Source organism: Callorhinchus milii, unplaced genomic scaffold (genome assembly GCF_018977255.1).
Source record: "Callorhinchus milii isolate IMCB2004 unplaced genomic scaffold, IMCB_Cmil_1.0 Scaffold15, whole genome shotgun sequence".
Classification (NCBI taxonomy): domain Eukaryota; kingdom Metazoa; phylum Chordata; class Chondrichthyes; order Chimaeriformes; family Callorhinchidae; genus Callorhinchus; species Callorhinchus milii.
The window spans coordinates 14,397,425-14,403,532 of NW_024704756.1; positions in this window are offsets into that span (position 1 = coordinate 14,397,425).

Genomic DNA, 6,108 nt, shown 5'->3' on the forward strand with positions numbered 1-6,108 from the left:
AATCGATATTGATCCAAGTTGAAGCAGACGCTGAGCCCCGATGAAAAGAAGGCGATGGCAAATACTGCCAGACAGATGATCGGGTGAGAGACCCGGTGAGGTTCAGTGTAGCAATGTGCATTAGAATACTGTCGAACACTTGTCACCGTCCGGTGGAGGTGGGAAGTCACACAGGTCTTCTATGCTCAGACCGCGCAGCAACCATTTTCGCGGAGTGCTGCGGTTTTTCACCCCCCACCCCCGCCCCCTCCAATCTTCCCTTCGCGTAGACGCTAAATCTAAATGTAAATATCTTAATAAACTCAAAAAAAAAACAACTCAAAAAGTAGTTTCCAGCAGGGTAATGCGATTTGAATCCGCCAAGATGAAGTTTGCATTTATTGACATTCTTTATGTCACTCAACGGGAGTGAATGGTTATGAGATGTTGCTTCGAAACAATTCAGTTTTTATAAATTATGAGCCGATCAATGGGATGTTGAGTTATTCTGGGTTTTTTTTTCCTTGCGGGATTTTTTTTTATGAAAAAAAAACTGCTTATCAATCACAATTGGCATCAATATGTCGCGAGAATCCTGGCAACGTTGGAAATTTAATGCAGTCCTTCGATCCCGGGGTGTTCGCGACACGTATAACGCCACACGGAACATTTCATAAAAGTCAATTGTGTATGATACTCGTAAAGAAGATGGGTGACAGGCAAATGATATTAAAGTTGCAGCGTACAGGGCACATCATTCTAAGCTGAAACGTACAAATCAGGAAACCAACGGAAAATGCTCAACATATGGCTCAGCGTGTGAAATAGCTCATCGGTTTGAACTGACACTACTCTGACTGTAAGTTGTTAGTCGATTGGCGGATCGCTTTCCGGGGGTAATAAATAATAATCTCTTCCCCCACCCCCCCCCCCCCCACCCAAATATTTGGTCATTCAATCCACGACTGTTTGTGGGACACTGCTGTGCACAATTGGCAGCCCCTTTTAGCCCACAAAATACACAGTCACTACACTTTACACCATATTCTGTGAGACACTTTGAGATGTCTCAGCGATGTGATAAGGTGCTATATCAAATGCAAGGTTTATTATTATTAACATTATTATGCGGACTTGGGGAGAGCAGAGGGCAAATTGGCAAAAAGAATGGTCTGTTCCATTGGATGTTAGAGGTTCCATGGCACAGTCGGGGGGAAAAAAAGAATGGAATTTCCTCCAGTGTCTTGGCCAACAATCAGTTTGTGGCTGTTTTGTAGGAACTTCCCGCGTGCAAATTGGCTGCCATGTTTGCCGACAAGTACGCAATTACTACTCTTTGGAGTAAGTCCTGTGAATTGCATCGAGAAGTTTCGACAATGTAATTGAGCCACCGTGTCAAATGCAAGGATTATTGTAATGATTTCGCGCACGCGTTCGGTGTGACGATAAAACGTGTGCCAACTTGGGGGAGTTAGAAATATCAAAGTGCAGCCTCGCGACAAAATGTTGTCTGTCGAAATGTGTGCCTGCGTCTCACAAAAGCTTTAATAGGAACGGAAAGCCTGGAATTTAGCCTTCAATGTGGAAACTTGATCCCCATTTACTAGAACTTTAAAGAGCTCTCCTTTTGTTAGAATATCTATCAAGAGGATTATGTTTAAATTGAAGTGCCTTCATTATCGAGCTTGTAGGCAATAAATATGAGCGTGTGTAAACCCTTCATTTTGCATCTAGTCTCTGGGCAATTTCTTCAGCTTTGGAAGGTTGTCACAGAACTTGAACCTGTGAATGGCGGATACCGATGTTTATTTCCGAAGGTCTATTGAGATCAAGTGTTTTTGTCAAACACTTCTTGGCTTGCCCGTATCTGCAGCGAAGCTCACTGTTGTGCTTCACCGACTGTGGAGCTGATTCTGCCCCTCAGCCACTTGTTAAGGTCCAGGGCAACAACAACGACAACAAATTGCAATTATGTGCAGTGCCTTTCGCGTCGGGAGGGCATCCCAAGGCGCTGGAATGTTCTGTCCAGCTATTTAGAGCACTTACTAGGCAGTGCAGGCTTCTAGTGAAAGGTGACGTATGCTAGGTCTTACCGCTTAAGAGGTGACAATAATCTTTCACAGAACAAGGAGGTCGCACTGCCTACAAAACACACAGTCACTACACTTTAGAGTAAATCCTGTGAAGCGCTTTGAGATGCCCTCCCAATGTGAAGCGGACCCTTGTCAAGCGTAAGGATCATTATTATTATAGCAAAGTCTATGAGTTGCAAGGCTCCGATGATCAGTAACGCGATTTATCCCTTGAGGTCCTGCGACAGTAAATCCAGCCCCTGCCACAAGTGGTTGACGTCAGAAGAGAATGACATTCACAACTTTTTATATTCTATATTATACTGTGGTGCGTTGTATTATTCTGACATTTATTGATACGCGGATCCATTACCAAATGACAATTGTAACTTCCATCATATGCCTGGAGCATGAGAGACGATAGGTAGCTTCTATATATATATATATATATTTATATTTATATATATATATAAATTTGCTAGGATGTTGATTGCTTTATCATGCATGTAGGCTGAATGTTACTTTTCTTGACGTAGGAGATGCAAAGATTTGCGTGCTCTTCATATTCAACACCCATAAGATTGGTTTGTGTATTGCTGCAAAATGATCTCTTTGTTCGTTATCTGTCTCGCTAGCTTTGAGTACCTTTGAATTTCTCACTAAAGCTTGAATGGTAAGTGTTTGCTGCAGTCACTAGAGGGAGCACTAATACTGGACAAAAAGGTTTCACTGAATTTCTGCTGTTTGCTGGTGGACTGTAGCGCGAAAAACCTGCGCTGCAAATATCGAACGTGTTACACTTTTTTCATACTCTCACAGGCAAGTCGCTCCTCACCTTTTCCGTCATTCTTCAGTCCCAACTAATCTAGAGTTTTAACAGTGATGGAACAAGTTAGCAAACCTCTATCTCCTCCCTCCAACACCCCCTCCACCCCGCAAAAGAAAGTAATTCTGACTGACTATAGGTGATTTATAGCCAGGAGATTGGGAGAAACTCCCTTTCCTTTAACGTCCACCCTGAACGGGCAACAGATGAGAGTTCAGTTTAACATCTCACCCGAAAGATGTTTGACTGCAAAGCTCTTTCTGTGCTGTGGACGGTTACGATTCTGTTAGTGATGGTTCAAAAGAAAGGACGGGGGGAGGCAGAGGAGAAAAACACAATAAACAAGGCAATGTAATTTACATTTATATGATGCCTTTGACGGTGTGAGGATGTCTCAAAGCACAATGGGATAATGATTGGAGGAGAAGCACTCCCAACTGACATGGGTGCTGAAAGCTTTGTCAAGCTCCTGTGCACATGTGTGCATTTGCCGCAGTGTTGACTATTTCGTGACAGAAGTCGATCTCATAATGAAAGGAGGTTCAAAGTGCTACTTGGCCCTGCCAGGGAGGGGGGGTGGGGTGTATATATATATATGTATATACACAGCTAGTGCTGTGTGAGCTCCAAGTATCTGAGCCGGGAGCTCTCTTGTTTGCCTTGGGACGTCCTCCAGCGCCTTGGGACGTCCTCCCGACGTGAAAGGCGCTCAATAAATGGAATCTTGTGTTGTTGTTGTTGCTGAAGATAGGTTGCAAATTAATAAATAATAATAATAATCCTTGCATTTGATACGGCACCTTATCACGTTTTCGAGACGTCTCAAAGCGCTTCACAGAATATACTGTAAAGTGAATTAACTGTATATTTTGTGGGCGAAAAGTAAATGCTAAAGAAGAAAGACTGTTGTCTTAAACTCCCAATGATTGGAAAGCATATATCACTTCAGGCTGGACACGTGTTATTTCTGAGCTATCAAATGGGATAATTGGCATAACCAATCTGCGTAGACTGGCATTCAAAATGTTAGAGTAATTGGAAGACAATGCAATATATACAGAGTCCGATTTGGGAGACTTGAAGGGTGCCCTGGTATAGGAAGAAGTAACGAGCAACTTGTTTTTGTGAAGGGGGATAAGAGTTGGAAGCGATTTTATAAGCAATGCTATTTTTAAGCCACGCTCTATATAGCTATAGCTAGAGGGGATAGTGGCAGCACAAGTCTGTGAACGTGTCTGCAGTGGCTGCTAGGAACACAGAGAGACTTGGAGGAATTGAGCAGGGTCATCGTTGAATGAATCTGGAGTTTCCATAGACAACATGCTCCATCAACCCGGTTCAGGGAGTGATGGTAGACAGTACATGTAAATCTCTGTGCGCAAGGCAAAGGGTTTCAGGCCGTGACACTGTCTGGGATAGCTGTACAGACAGGGGAAGTGATGTGTGAACCCTTGTCACTGGTATTCTGTGCACACTCTTTGGTTGATGTAGAATATCGAAGCGACATTGAACCTGCTCTTATATCCCTGACATAACCTGTGAAGTCTGGTGTAAGTGCCAGCAGATCCGCGATGCTGCTCAAGTCATAATCTGGCAGAGAACTGACAACCAAGCTACATCTCTTTGATCTTCACAGACCCTGAACCCTGGCATTCGCGAGGCTACCCTCATTCGGCCCTCCGGACCCTACAGCAATCACTTAGAGAGATGTTTTCTCCACTGCCTGTCAAGCGCAGTGATAGTCTGACACTGGACAGATGGAGACTTTGTAGAACTGCTAAGTTTTCAGGTGTGGTAAGCGAGGACTGAGATTCCTTAAGAATCCCCAATCTATCAGATTTTTTTTTCAGGCCACACGGGGTCTAAATTGCGGTATTTCTTGACGGCTGTCCTTCATAAGGAATATGGGGTGGGGGTTGGCATGTCACATGACGGGAAACTGGTTGCCCAGGATATACCAGTCGCCCTTCCCTGGACACAAATGTGTTGAGTCACTTTAAAAACTCGCCACCTTTTACTGAGGTGGGTGGTTCACCGATTAATCTTCCTCACTAGTTATTGACTTGTTCTGTTCATTTATGCCTTCAGTTATTTGATCGTCGCTTGTCCTGGGCAGTGGGGGTAAGGAGTTAAACATATCAGAAAGTGACAATAGATTGCTTGCTTTCAATCCTGATGGACCAACATTACCTTGAATGAGACAGCTGAAAGAGATTGAAGTGGGAGAACATGAGCTGCTATGCAATTAGGGTCGGTTTGGATTCCTGAGGTGCATTTTCCTAAGCCACATCTCGACACAGTCTATTGAGTTGCTGCAATTAAATGCAGCTCTGGGTAAGTAATCTTGGAATTCAGAAAACGGTTCAGCAAATTTGATGTGTAAAAAGCTTTGCTTGTGACTTTCTGCACTGAGACTTGATATGGAAGTAGGATTCCCTGTGGCTTTTTCACTAACTGATGTTCAATCACCAAGTTGTGGCTTTTAACGACTAATGTTACAGCACATCTCTATATCTGTATGTTTCTCTCCAAGAGACCATGTTGTTTAGAGGCAGGCCACGATGGCCTGAGCGAGGTGCTGACAAGAGATCCCATCTATTGTTCAATTACAACTTGAGTCTATTCCCTTCTCACTCCACCAAGTAAATGTAATTCAGGACCAGTTTCAACAACTTCAGATAAACCAGGTTTCAGTGTGTGACTTCAGACCGCACATGATTTATACAGAAACTTACCATTGCCAAAGCATTAGATGCTACTTTTCTTAACTATCGTATTCCTCCCTCTCCAGTTAGTTAGTAACTGGTTATACGTAACTCCCAGAAGTTCACATCGAGGGAGAGAATAGAAATCTTTACTGCACCAATTTTAGAGAGTGGTACATTCCATGTTGATGATTTCTCGCGCGTTCGAGTCGAAGTAGACACGTGCTTTGTTTTGTGCTTGTTTCAACTTTGGAGATGTGTGGCTCTGCCATGGAAGGCATAGGGGAATTAGAACAAAAGAACGTCACATAAGATGCAAGTCCTGTCATTTATTTGAGGGATAAGAGAAAGAGAGAGTGCAGGCGATGGCTGCTGTGACTGAGATGGATAGTAGCTATTTACTAAACTATACAGTTTCTGTGGAAGTGACACAATAGACGAAGGTTTCTGAATATAGCCGAACAATAAGAAGGAGATATTTAGGATGCTGGAGGGAAAAAATTTTTTTAAAAAAAAGGAATTGCAA